This window comes from Papaver somniferum, chromosome 5, assembly GCF_003573695.1.
Source record: "Papaver somniferum cultivar HN1 chromosome 5, ASM357369v1, whole genome shotgun sequence".
Lineage (NCBI taxonomy): Eukaryota > Viridiplantae > Streptophyta > Magnoliopsida > Ranunculales > Papaveraceae > Papaver > Papaver somniferum.
The window spans coordinates 143,234,735-143,249,777 of NC_039362.1; the positions used below are offsets into that span (position 1 = coordinate 143,234,735).

Below are 15,043 nucleotides of genomic sequence, written 5' to 3' on the forward strand. Positions count from 1 at the left end.
TACCAAAACTGAAGTTCGGGCAAAGAATTACTTTCCTCTTTTTAATTGCCTTGAATATCCTAGATAGAGTTTACATCCGACGACGTAGACACGTTAATATTGTATGAAGGAGGACCAAGTAAACACAAATTAGCAAATACAAAGACTTCACCTCTTCCAGTTCCAAGTACTGCTAACAAATACTTATACATGTTTAGAGAAGATGGGTGCGACCGTTTAATGAACAAAGAATTCTGGAAAGCAACTCCAAAATTCCAAGACAGCTACAAAGTGAAGTGGGAGTCGGTTCCATATGACCAGAAATTATGGAGTACACTCAACTGTGATGCATCTTGGAGAACCATACCAGGAACATGAATACCCACCAGGATAGCCATTGCTTTTACAGTTCGGAATTATCAAGGGGTCTACCAAAGCAAAACCCACATAGAAAAGATAAAAAATAACTAGAGGAGTTCTTCTTTTTTCAAGTTTCATGACTGCCTCCAACATCAAAAAAATATGTGTTTCAACAGCATAATGAAGGACATGTTTTTTTTTCACAAAAACCACCATCACAGAAAAACTCTAACCATCATGAATGCCACGACTACCATAGAGAAAGAGAAGTAGAAGATGAGAATAAGTATCAAAAAATAAGTAGAGAGCTTGACGAACAAGCTGATAAAGAGAAAGATAATTAAAGATCTTGTTGCGATCAGACAACAATACTTGGTACGTACGACTAATGTGAGTCATTAAACCTAACAATAACAATAAGTTTTGGCTCAATTTTTCTTTGGATTGCACTGAAGATACTTCAAAAGATGTGAATCCACTATAACTTTGGTGAGCTATTAATTAGGAAAGGTTTCATCTATCTGCCACCCACACTTTTTCTATTTTCCACCTCCCTTAAGATATTAAAAGTAATTTTACTTTTCAATTCTTCTTTATCCTATTTGTCACCTACAAAAGTCAAATTAAATTTGATAAAAATTACTATGATAGGGCTAAATTTTACAATATCTAACAAGGTATTCTAGTCGGTGGATCAGACCAAAACAATGGATTAGATTATATTGAACATAATAAGCTATAAAAAACCAAGGTGATACGGTTTGAGTTACCAAAACTCCATCCATATGTTGAGAGTTAGAAGAACTCCATTTCCCCCAAAAGTGATACAAAAACCCCAGATTTTTTATAAAGTTTAAATTAAATCTTTCAAGTTTTCTAATAATTCCATAACAGCCCTCCCATAGCTTATTTCTTCTTATTTTCTGTCGTCCCCTCCTCTTCTTATCTCATTTATTTTTTCCACCGCCTCCTCTTCTCCAACTACTAGCAGCACTTCCTCTTCTTCTTTCTGCACCACCACCAAATCGACGATAATATCCTAACCCTCCGTCTCCTTTTTCCCCATCACCAACAACAACACCTCCTCCTTTTACTCAACGAATATAAAATACAGATTGAGTATGCGAATTAGGGAAAAGAAGGTAAAAATTAAACTGAATCTAGAGATCTAATTTTGAATATAAGATTAGTGTAATTTTTCTTCTCAATCTATCTATTTTAAAGTTGAATGTCAAAAAAATTGGTCACAAATTTTAATTGGTTTGTTGATTTGGTGAATTAGATCGAGGGTATTGAATAATGATGGAGAATTAAACTTGATCTTCGTTTTTTTTTTCGTTTATAATCAATGATCCTGATACAAAACAGGGTAATTGAACTAGTCATTTTGTTAACCTTGATGTGAATGTTGTTTGGTCTTCCTTTAACTAATATTTTTAACAAGAAAGGAACTTTCATACTTTCAGACGTATACGCAAATGTCGAAGGTCTTCCTTTAATTTTTGTGATGCAGGAATTGACTATGGAGTTCCATTTACTCGTAAGAGGGATTATAATCATTTAGTAGGTTAATTTTTGGTAGTTTTTTGGAAGAGCTATGGTATTTTTTCGCAAGTTGAAATATTGTTAGTTTGGAAGAACAACACATGTTAATTTTAACTATAATACACCAATGATGCCATTTCAAAGAGTTAGATAATTTGTACCCAACTAGTTACAGGATATCCAATAGATCTTTGTGGTGTTATATGATTTTGTTTCAGTTTTGCGATTTTTTTTCGACGAAACCTAATTGTGGTTTCATCTGAATTTTAATTATGTTTTTGAAATTTGTGCATGAAACCACGTTTTGTTGGTCAAATTATAGTTATGTGTATGTTGCTGTGATGCAGGAATTGATCATCGAGGAGGACGAATTGTTGAAAGGCTTGATGAATGAACAGGGTGAGGAAGAATATATTGCAGTTGTTCATGCACTTGTGGAACTCAATGATTTTAAATGCAGTTGCGTCTTAGAACGAAGTTAGTGCAAGGTAATTTCTCTCTTAAATTTTGTTTCAAATGTTTTTATCGTTCCATTGCTATTTATCCTTCCATTTCGGTTTGGGGGGTGGAGTTTAGAAGTACTATGATGTTGTATTTTCAAAAAGTAGAACCCGTTGCTTCATGGAATCCTTACCTCAAAGTGACATTCACATTTTATGCTATTGAGTTTCGTTCCTTCTTCCCCTGTGATTATGTTGTGTGCTCCCCAGTAAATGGAAAGTGTTTTTTTTTTACCTTTTCAAAATATTTCTTTAGCTCTTGAAGTTTAGTGTATAATATTCTTGTGGATGTAACATTAGATCAATTGTGTGTGATAGGAAGTTTTTAATCACCTCTTGATCAAGTTCAAAATTTGGGTTAGGATTTCTATGTACTTACTATGTAATGTGTATACTCGAACTTTTACTGAATTATGGTACTTACTGGTATTACAACAAAATGTTTATAATATATGACTAATGGTGATGACAGATGTGTTAGTGGGCGTTAAAAATGTTTTCAGTGTGGGTTTTATTCGAGTCAATGGTCTGAACAATTATTAATGAGGGAATGTTCAAGTTTTTTTTTATAAGCCAACACAGATAATTGTTATTGGTGTGGTCAAACAGAATGAATCATGGTTTATAATTTTTCTTGCAGTTGAATTCTGACGAAACCAATTATGGTTTCATCTTATTTATGATGAAACCAAAATTGGTTTCATCGTATTTATCCTTACTTAAATTGAATTTTGGAATATTCTTCGTTGAGAAAAATGTTTAGAGGGTGTTTTTCTTGTTTGTATGTTTACGCATGATGACTCTTGCCAAACTTCCATGCTAAGTGAATGGATCTCAGGTTCAGCTGGGAATGGTTTTACCCCACATATAATCACAATTGCAGTAGGAGAGGTTTGCTTCATACCTGTCCATTTTTTCATTCGCCCTTCTATGTTTCAAATCTGTTGCTAGCACTTTCTCAATTACATCAGATGAAGGGTTCATATTGATTTGAAGGAAATATTTTCTTTGTTCCATTATGAGTGTTTCAATGCTTTGAGATTGTTGTACTCCTGTTGACAACGCATAGATATTAATTCCATCACTATTAGATAGTGAAATTAGTCCATTATTGTCCTCTTAGAGGTAATGGATATTTGTCCTCTTAGTGGTAATGGATATAGTTGTATTTTATTATTTTCTCGATTTGGCAATGTCCAGGTAGTATAAAGCTTTGCGCTTTTTATTCTAATTGATTTAAGTACAGTATAGGATGTTTGAGCGGAGAATGTGTGATATTGATCTGATAGTAAATTGATGGGTTATGCTGAAAAACGTTTCTCGAAATAAAGGACTAGAATGTTTTAAATGAGCACCTGAACTTTGATATTTTTTCTAGATAACGTTTGATTCATCCCTTCTGGAGGAACTTCCTCAGAAAAATACTATTGCCATTTGATTATTATTTGGAATATGGCACTTTCTCCTGTTACCATTGAATTACTGAAGGCCCTAACTGGACTCATGAAACCTTCCTAAATGTTACTTTATTCTGGGTTGCCTTTAGATGCAAATGGTTAATATCAGTTCATTAATGTATCTGTATAACTTGATTCTTTTACCTTCTTGTGCAGGATATTGCTTCAAAAATAATGTTATTTTCACAGCAGGGCCCAAGAGCTGTCTGCATTCTCTCAGCTAACGGGGTTGTGTCCACAGTGACACTTCAGCAGCCTGCATCTTCTGGTGGCTCAGTCACATATGAGGTTTGCTTTTAACAGAACCAAAGTTTTTTTTTTGTACTCTGGATTCAATATAGGATAAGGTTTGAACATGGATTAACAGTATATAAGATGTCTAATTCCAAGTTGATCTATGATATTTCTTGCAAATATTTATGGCATATTCAAGGACTGAGGGTCTGCATTTTTGTGTCCGAACTTTTGTTTGTTGGTATGGTAGTCTTAAATGACTTCATGGGTGAGGGTTCCCATCCTGAATTTTGTTGCAGAATTTCCTGCTACCTCTCCCAAGTGTTAAGGAAGTTGAGGAACTTTTGTTGAAATGTTTGGTTCTTATTGTACCAGGAGTTAGCTTTTAACTGAAAGACGTTAATGTTTGCAATAGATGGTTCTTGTTTTGCCAAATACCTTACCACTCTCCCAAAATGTGTTTCGTCTCCCTTCACAGTTTTCAATGTTCTCCATTTTAACTAATCAGCTTTATCTTGGTGAATGAATGGTGTTACTTTAACTTGCAATGGGGCTGTTTGAGATCCTATGCTTGTCAGTCACTTACTTGATGACAGATGGTGGTGGGTCTCGTGGCCGATCTAGTTCCCTCAGTATCTCCCTTTCTAGTTCAGATGGCTGAGTGATTGGTGGAGGAGTTGGGGGAACACTCATTGCAGCAACCCATGTCAAGGTAATCAATTTGGTCTGGGCCCTCATGCTCCCAGTTTTTCCCCTTTTCAGACGAATGTATTGAACGATTACTCTGCATTTCAAGGGAGAGATTTTACTAGATTCGCCAATTTTTATCCACCCAACACCAGAAAATTATTGATAGAATAAAAGAACACCGTGTTTCGTTTTAGGTCTCTGTTATTTATAGAATTTTGGTTGAATTCTGATGAAACTAATTATGGTTTCATCTTATTTATGATGAAACCAAAATCGGTTTCAACGTATTAATGATGAAACCCAAAATCGGTTTCATCTAATTTTTGGTCGGTGGTGGTGGTGGGCGGTCGTGCTGCTGGCGGCGATGCGGCAGGTGTTGGCGGTATCGGTGGTGTTCGGTAGTGGTGGTGCTGGCTGGGGGCGGTGGCTGGCGCGGTGGCGGTGTACAGTGGTGGTGGTGGTGGTGGCGGTGGCGGACGGTGGTGGTGGACGGTGTGGTGGTGTAGTGGAGTGGTGGCAGATGGTGGTGGTGGTCGGAGGTGGTGGTGTAGTGGTGGTGGAAGATGGTGGTGGCGGCGGTGGTTGTGGTGGCGGACGGAGGTGGTTGGCGGTGGTGGTTGACGGCGGCAGTAGTGACGGTTGTGGTGGCGGTAGGCGATGGTGGAGGGGTGCGGTGGTGGTGCAGTGGCGGTGGTGGAGGTGGAGGTGCGGTGGTGGTGGTGGTGGTCGGAGGTGGTGTATAGTGGCAGTGGTGGAGGTGCGGTGGTGGTGGTCGGAGGTGGTGATGCAGTGGCGGTGGTGGTGGTCGGAGGTGGTATGCAGTGGCGGTGGTGGAGGTGCGGTGGTGGTGGTCGGAGGTGGTGATGCAGTGGGTAGTAGGTGCGGTGGTGGCGTCAGAAGTGGTGGTGCAGTGGCGACGGTGAGGTGCGGTGGTGGCGCGGTGGCAATGGAGGTGCGGTGGTGGAGGTGCAGTGGTGGTGGTCGGAGATGGTGGTTTGCGGCCATGGTGGTCAGTGGTGTTGGCGCGGTGGCGATGGTGGTGGAGGTGCAGTGGTGATGGTTGGCGGCGATGGTGGTCAGTGGTGGTGGCACAATGGTGTGTTGTTGTTGGTGGAAATTATAAAATTAAAGGTGGGCTTGATTTTTGTTTTTGTTGGGATGATTTAAACTAGAACGGTAATATAGAGTTTATGTCAAATGGGATTTTTGTGAACAATTTGTTTTGTTGGAGTTTTCGTGCATGGATAGTGACACCTTTGGTGTTGTAACTCGCGGACTATATATTGAAATAATCAATTTCATCCGGGTATTGTACTTAACTCGTGTCCTAGAATTTCTCTTCAGACTTCTTTTCTCTCTCTTTCCTTCACACATTAGAAATGAAACAGATGAGATGCGACTCAAAAGTAGCTATAATTTCCAATTTGAAGTTAAGAATTATCACCTAAATCTAGCTTGAGTGAATGGAATAAGACCAAATTCATCAAAGATGTTATACATAAGATTAGAATTTTGCATTTTGGCCAGAACCACAGAATCCAATAAATAATATTTTTATTTTTAGAGAAATATTTATCTCTTCATTTTAATCCATCTAACACCAGTTTGGCAACCAAAACTCACCATACTTGTAGATTGAAAGTCTATGGCTAAGATCATCAAGACCCTCACTAGCAATTAAAGCAATACATCAATTACAAAAAAAATGTTGGTATAAAATCTGTAATAAAAGTTTGGTAATCACGCTTTAAATTAATTCTCTCTGTTTGGATATCATGATATTCTCTGCTCTTGATTTGATTGTACTCAAATTAGGGATTTAAGGATCTAAAGTACTGTGAAGTAATGGGTCAGTGGTTAATTTCAGAAACTGGATTTATTTAGGTTTCTTAAGGGTTTGATTCGTTAAGAAGTAGATAACATGACGGCATTAATTGGTCAAGGATATGAATAAGGGAACTGTTATTATTGTTTACGAGCACGCATGACCAAGATTTGTATGTAGTTTCTGACAGCAGACTTACATACGAGGATATTGATCCTATAACGGGAAAGGAAATTTACAAGATCTGGTATAATCCCAGCACCTCTTCAAGTTTTCCTCTTCGAATCGAATGGGTCGGCGAGAAATTTTTTACATTCAAATTCTTTTGCTAATCTCCACCAAAATGAAAATATGAAAGTAGAAGAATGTGGTTGGTGGGTGGAAATGGGGGAGAAGAAGGTGGTCAATAGGTGGATAGAAATAATTTATAACTTGGTGTGGTTTTTTTCCTCGCGTTTTTAGGGGCCACTCAAAAGAATTTAGGGGCCAACAATAAAACAAAAAAGGTCACCCAAAGGGAAAATGTAGCCAGCCCTTATCTCGCGTAATTCGTAATGGCAAAATTACCCTTATATATTCGGAGGATATGATAACATTTTTATCCTCCGATTTCAATCGGAAGACAAAAATTTACCCAGACTTCCGATTGTAGTCGGTGCAGTATAAGAATGATTTATGTTTCATTTTTTCCATTTCTTTTTCATTTTTGAGTTGTTAGAGTTATAGAGAAGAAGGTGAAGGAAAAAAGGGAAAACCCATTTTATCACTACAAAAATGGATGGATATGAAGAAGAAGGTGAGTATCATGGCGAAGACGATTTGGGGTATATGTTGAATGATCCAAACTTTTGTGGAGAGGAAAACCTAGACGACCCTTTCATGGAAGAAAATGGAGAATCGCCTGATATTGAAGCTAACGATGCATGTAAAACACAGGTATTGTGTTAAGAAACTCAAATACTCGATTTGCATGCGTTTGTGTGCTTTTGTAAACAAGAAAAACCGATTATTGCATGCATTGAATGCCATGAACTACCCAGATTCGGTAGATAATTTCTCGAATAAACTTACGAATATAACACACTGAGTACCAAATATGTATATTCGGTAGTTCCAAGATAGTAGTTTACTGCCGAATATGAGAAAAAACCCCAAACTGGTTTTCCAAAAAAATCTACATTCGGTAGTTATGTAGAGTTATTTACCCCGAATGGCCCCAAAAACGAATTCCTCAAAAAATTTCAAAACTCAGTATTCTTATCCTTTACAATCGGTAATAGTTTAACATTATTTGACTGCCGAATATAACAGTGGCCTCAAAATAAAATTTCCGAAAACTTGAAAATCGGATGTTTATCGATTAAAGTTATCTCCCGGTTATTTATATTCGGTTGTTTTACTATATATTTTAGATTCCGATTATATCATTTTTTGCACTCAGTAAACTGTGTACATTCATTTGCATAAATCGGGTGTTTTGGGTAACCGATAGGATTCCGAATATAGTATATTCGGCAGTTTGACTTATTTAATAACCTCCGATTATTGTATAATAATTTGTTGCTTTCATATGCAGGCCGTTGAAGAGTTTGTTGATGATTTCTATTTGAGGCCCGACACTTCCCTATACTATGCAAACGATTTGGTATACTCATTACTACTTTTTTTTTTTCAAAATTTATATGTTAAATGGTTATGCTTATTAGATTTGTTTTGTTTTATGCACGTTTAGACATTTGGAAGTAAGAAGGAGGCAAAGGAATGGCTTATGAACAAGGCAAAAGATAACATGTGCGTGGTAGTTCAAAATAATCATGTTAGTGACACTCGATTTGAAATGATTTGTGAGCGAGGTGGGACGCGAAAGAGTCACGAGGGAAAGAATAGTAAGTACGTACGGAAGACGAATAGGAAATACCGAAGCAATACCAAGAAGATAGGATGCCCATTTAAGATTGTCTTCTATAAGCCCGATGGTATTAAAGGTAAAGAGTATAAAATGTATAAAGTTGATAACGGTTGTCACAACCATGATGATCCGTTGGATTTAATTGGACATGTAATGGTTGCCAAGTTAAAACCACATCAAATGCAGACGGTGAGGTCTATGCGGATCCAAAAAGCGAGTGCGATCTTAAGTAAAATAAAGGCGGACGACCCCGACAACTTGTCTTCTTTGTCTACAATTAAGTCGGCCCTAGCTACGATCAAAAGGACTGAATGGGATGGGTAGAACGGTCATGCAACAATCGGAGTGGTTAGCGGAGTTACACGGCTACACCTTGAGAAGGGAAGAAAATGATGGTATAGTGGTTCGTATTTCTTGGCACATCCCGAAATGATCCAATTGGTCACTCTTTCATCAAATTTTGTTGATAGATGCTACTTATAAGACAAACAAGTATAACATGTCGTTGTTGAACATGCTTGCCATACTTCGGACAAAACACGTTTTACGATTGCATGGGGTTTAATGGATCATGAGAACAATGTGAGTTTCATTTGGATGTTGGAGACGTTGAGGTCCATTTATAACGGTGATAATTTTCCAAGGGTTATTGTAACGGATAACGATCAAGCCTTAATGCATGCAATAGCGGTAGTGTTTCCGGAAGCCCAAAACTTGCAATGTACGTGGCACATTCAATGCAATCTCAAAACCAATTGCCATCATCATTTCCAAGCTAAAAGACCAAGGAAGGGTACCAAGAGGTCAAAGGAAGAGGATGAGCGCATTAGTAAATTAACCGTGGAAGAACGTAAGGAAGAGGATAGGTTATTTGAAGAAAAGTGGAAGGAGGATGGAATTATTTGGAAAATGTTCATGAAAGCATGGGACAAAATCGTTTGGTCGATGACCGAGGAAATTTACGAATGTAACTTGAAGAAATTTGAGGATGAATACGGCACGGACTACCCAAAACCGGTTGAGTATTGTAAAAAACAATGGTTAACGATTAAGGAGAGGTTTGTGTTTGCATGGACATATGAATATCGTAACTTCAAGAACGAGGCGACAAGCATTGCGGAGGGGTCTCATGGTCGACTAAAGAAAATACTAATTGGTAGTCAAAATGGAGTTGTGTCGATCCAAGAAGCAATCCATGAATTCACCAATCGTGATCTCGTAAAGATTAGGAAATGTATGCAATTTAGTGTACACCAATTCCCGATGGAACATATTAAGGAAAAATTGCTTCTAAGGGGAGTTGTTCATAAAGTTTCAAGATGGGCAATAAATCGCATGATGAAACAATTGAAGTTATATAAAACTTATGATGACGAGAATACGGTTTGTGTTTGCAAGGATATGATAGGTATTGGACTCCCGTGTCGTCATAAGTTGGGTAGGTATGTTGAAGTGATTGACATCAATGATATTCATCCATTTTGGAAGCAATTAAATTTCACTCCGAACACCCCGGTAGTTGATGGTCCGTCTTTCTTGGAGTCGGAATTGTGTGCACGAATAGCCGAGCGTTACGCTACATCAAACGGCACCAAAAAGCAAATATTGATGCATAATTTGGAGGAAGCCCTTCACCCTTGTTTAAGGGAGGTTGATGAACCTATTAAGCAAAAGAACACCGGTAGGCCGAACACCGAAGTGTCGAGGACCATCCAAAGAAAAGAGTTGAAGGAGTATTTGTCTAATAAAAGATATTGTCTAGGCACGAGCGTTCGGAAGCCGAATTTGAAGATGAGCCGGAACCTAAGAAAAGAGGTCGTCCAAGAAATGATCAAAGTGGACCAACCACCCGACAAGTAAGGCCAAAGATCTCTACAGAGCCTTCTCAAGTAAGTCAACCCAATGTTGTCGAAGAAGTTGTTGAGCAAATGAACGCCTCGCAACAAACCCAACCAATGGAAATTCTTACTATAAAAGAGGACAAAGGTACTCTTCGTTGCCCTAGAGATCTTAATGGAAGACCAAATCGATCCACATATACAATATACAAAGAGTATTTGGAACAACTCCCTCCACTTATCATTCCATTTGTTTTGTCGACCGACGAGGTTGATGGGGATGGAAATTGTGGGTTTCACGTTGCTACGGAACAAATGGGTTACTTTAGAGAGGCGGATATCGAAGATGTCACCCAATGCCAATATTTAAGAAATAAGATGGCGGTACAACTAGTGAAGGACAAGGGTTTTTATATGGAGATGATGAGGCGAGGAGATAGATACGACAAAGAACAAGAGTTCAAAGACTTAGTTGTCGCGTGTGAAGTGGGGGATTGACGACAATCGGGGGATGGAAGTATTGGATGACAATGCCTAAATTTGGATATCTCCTAGCGGACGTTTTGAATTGCGTGGTACATTTCTTTGTTCCTCCTATGTATGGACTTAGCATGACGTTTGCACCCACAAGAACGGCTTGCGACGAGTCGGTTAAAGATAGAAGAATCGTAATGGCATTTGTGAATGAAATGCATTTTATCGGTTTAAGAGTAAAGAAAGATTGTTCGTTACCTCCGTTAAGTAAGTGGCATGATTACTTCCCGATGAACCATTGCAAGGATTGGGTGAAAAAATATGAGTCCAACATGGTTGATTGGGATCGCGTTATGGACAACAACTTTCCCGCTGAGTTACTCGAATTGATCCCCTCGGATGATGACGATGTTTGATCGTTTTTTTTTCGAACATGTAATTTTTACTAGTTTTTTGGAATTTTTTTTGTGAAGGTATATGATTTAATCGGTCGCAATATTATAATCGGCTGGTAATGATACACGTTTTGATTCCGAATGTAGGAATCGGGCTCTTTGATACACGTTTTTATTTCGAATATTATAATCGGTTGGTAATGATACACGTTTTGATTCTGAATATTATAATCGGTGGAACTCTTAAATATCTATCTACCGAACTTAGTTACCCAAACTTCCGAAAATATGGGTTGTCTAACCTTCTATATTGGCCCTTGGAACCACCTAGAGCCATGGCATGGTTTGTTTTGAACTTGTAATATTCGGAGGATAATTTTTTTTTGTAAAGTCCCGAATGTACGATGGCCCAAAAATCAGAATTCGGGAAAAACTGATACTTTTCAAATTTTGAACTTGAAATAATCGGCAGTTAACTTAGTTACCCAAACTTCCGAATATGGGTTGTCTAACCTTCTATATTGGCCCTTGGAACCACCTAGAGCCATGGCATAGTTTGTTTTGAACTTTTAATATTCGGAGGATAATTTTTTTTGTAAAGTCTTGAATGTACGATGGCCCAAAAATCAGAATTTGGGAAAAACTGATACTTTTCAAATTTTGAACTTGAAATAATCGGAAGTTAACTTAGTTACCCAAAATTCCGAACATGGGTTGTCTAACCTTCTATATTGGCCCTTGGAACCACCTAGAGCCATGTCATGGTTTTTTTTGAACTTGTAATATTCGGAGGATAATGTTTTTTTGTAAAGTCCCGAATGTACGATGGCCCAAAAATCAGAATTTGGGAAAAACTGATACTTTTCAAATTTTGAACTTGAAATAATCGGCAGTTAACTTAGTTACCCAAACTTCCGAATATGGGTTGTCTAACCTTCTATATTGACCCTTGGAACCACCTAGATCCATGGCATGGTTTGTTTTGAACTTGTAATATTCGGAGGATAATGTTTTTTTGTAAAGTCCCGAATGTACGATGTCCCAAAAATCAGAATTTGGGAAAAACTGATACTTTTCAAATTTTGAACTTGAAATAATCGGAAGTTAACTTAGTTACCCAAACTTCCGAATATGGGTTGTCTAACCTTCCATATTGGCCCTTGGAACCACCTAGAGCCATGGCATGGTTTGTTTTGAACTTATAATATTCGGAGGATAATGTTTTTTTGTAAAGTCCCGAATGTACGATGGCCCAAAAATCAGAATTTGGGAAAAATTGATACTTTTCAAATTTTGAACTTGAAATAATCGGAAGTTAACTTAGTTACCCAAACTTCCGAATATGGGTTGTCTAACCTTCTATATTGGCCCTTGGAACCACCTAGAGCCATGGCATGGTTTGTTTTGAATAGGTCTGTCAATGGAAATCCGTTAACCGTTAGCCGAATCCGATTACCCGGTTGCCGTTACGTTTAGTTCCATTATATCCGTTATCCGTTATCCGTTACCGATAATGTAGCGGTTAATTTTATCCGACGGTGACGGCAACGAAAGACCTATTTTCGTTAGCCTTAGTTCCATTAACCGCTAACGTGTGCCTAGCACGTGTAAAATTCATCTATACCTAGGTTACTATACTCGAATCAACATCATTTTCATCTTCTTCTGTTCTTCAACTGAATCAACTCACAAACGAGAGAAGAAAATTGAAATTAGGGTTTTCAATTCGTGAAATTAATCATGACCCAAAGCGAAAGAGGAGCATCCAATTGCGTTGTTAATTTTCTGTAAATTTGGTTCTCCCCTTAGTCAGAGCTAGGGGCTAAACGTGTCATAAGCACAGTGTTCTAGATCATAACAGACTGTAGAATGATCCAATGGTCATTATAGAGTCGGTCCAGAACTCAAAATTTTCAGTTTTTCTTGATTCTTGATTTCCCTTCACTTATAAAAGCCAGATGAACGAATCAAAAACCCATGCATTCAGTTTTACAGTCCCAAAGCAAAAACAATCACTCCATTGAAGAAGAAGAAGAAGAAAACAAATGTTTCTGTCAATGAATCATCAACAACACACGACCCGAGTTCTTGCATTTCCCTTCTTCTTGCCATGGAAGAAATTCAACACAAACCACCTCTTCTTGTTTCTTTTCCTGCAAAAACGTAAGTACTTGATCTCATCATCTTCTATTCTTCATCTCTCTGGGTTCTTCTAATCTTCTTCTTTCATGGATGCTAGTTGGGTTTTGTTAATTTGATACCTACAGGGAATTCAATCTCAGGTTCTTGCATTCTGCTAGTAAATCTGTTCTTGTTTCTCCTGCAACAATGTGAGTTCATTATCATACCAGTTAATACCGGGAAATTAACCGTTAGCCGATAAGTCCGACGCAACGGCAATGGTTTTGGATTTTACAATTCCGTCGGCATTTAACGGATAACGGTTAACCGCTAATTTAAACGGCAACGGTAGCGGCAGAGCCATTATTTGTTACGTTAAGTGCCGTTGACAGGCCTAGTTTTGAACTTGTAATATTCGGAGGATAATGTTTTTTTGTAAAGTCCCGAATGTACGATGGCCCAAAAATCAGAATTTGGGAAAAAACTGATACTTTTCAAATTTTGAACTTGAAATAATAGGAAGTTAACTTAGTTACCCAAACTTCCGAATATGGGTTGTCTAACCTTCTATATTGGCCCTTGGAACCACCTAGAGCCATGGCATGGTTTGTTTTGAACTTGTAATATTCGGAGGATAATGTTTTTTTGTAAAGTCCCGAATGTACGATGTCCCAAAAATCAGAATTTGGGAAAAACTGATACTTTTCAAATTTTGAACTTGAAATAATCGGAAGTTAACTTAGTTACCCAAACTTCCGAATATGGGTTGTCTAACCTTCCATATTGGCCCTTGGAACCACCTAGAGCCATGTCATGGTTTGTTTTGAACTTGTAATATTCGGAGGATAATGGTTTTTTGTAAAGTCCCGAATGTACGATGGCCCAAAAATCAGAATTTGGGAAAAACTGATACTTTTCAAATTTTGAACTTGAAATAATCGGCAGTTAACTTAGTTACCCAAACTTCCGAATATGGGTTGTCTAACCTTCTATATTGGCCCTTGGAACCACCTAGAGCCATGGCATGGTTTGTTTTGAACTTGTAATATTCGGAGGATAATGTTTTTTTGTAAAGTCCCGAATGTACGATGTCCCAAAAATCAGAATTTGGGAAAAACTGATACTTTTCAAATTTTGAACTTGAAATAATCGGAAGTTAACTTAGTTACCCAAACTTCCGAATATGGGTTGTCTAACCTTCCATATTGGCCCTTGGAACCACCTAGAGCCATGGCATGGTTTGTTTTGAACTTGTAATATTCGGAGGATAATGTTTTTTTGTAAAGTCCCGAATGTACGATGGCCCAAAAATCAGAATTTGGGAAAAATTGATACTTTTCAAATTTTGAACTTGAAATAATCGGAAGTTAACTTAGTTACCCAAACTTCCGAATATGGGTTGTCTAACCTTCTATATTGGCCCTTGGAACCACCTAGAGCCATGGCATGGTTTGTTTTGAATAGGCCTGTCAATGGAAATCCGTTAACCGTTAGCCGAATCCGATTACCCGGTTGCCGTTACGTTTAGTTCCATTATATCCGTTATCCGTTATCCGTTACCGATAATGTAGCGGTTAATTTTATCCGACGGTGACGGCAACGAAAGACCTATTTCCGTTAGCCTTAGTTCCGTTAACCGCTAACGTGTGCCTAGCACGTGTAAAATTCATCTATACCTAGGTTACTATACTCGAGTCAACATCATTTTCATCTTCT

At 38.0% G+C, this 15,043-nt stretch overlaps 1 long non-coding RNA gene across 1 annotated transcript; it reads left to right on the forward strand.

Annotated features, from left to right (window-relative positions):
• Positions 1-1,315: 1,315 nt before the first annotated feature.
• On the forward strand, positions 1,316-4,182 carry LOC113277921. Its single transcript, XR_003325222.1, has 3 exons — positions 1,316-1,481; positions 2,232-2,372; positions 3,998-4,182. It is a non-coding gene; the product is annotated as an uncharacterized LOC113277921 (long non-coding RNA).
• The last annotated feature ends 10,861 nt before the right edge of the window (positions 4,183-15,043 follow it).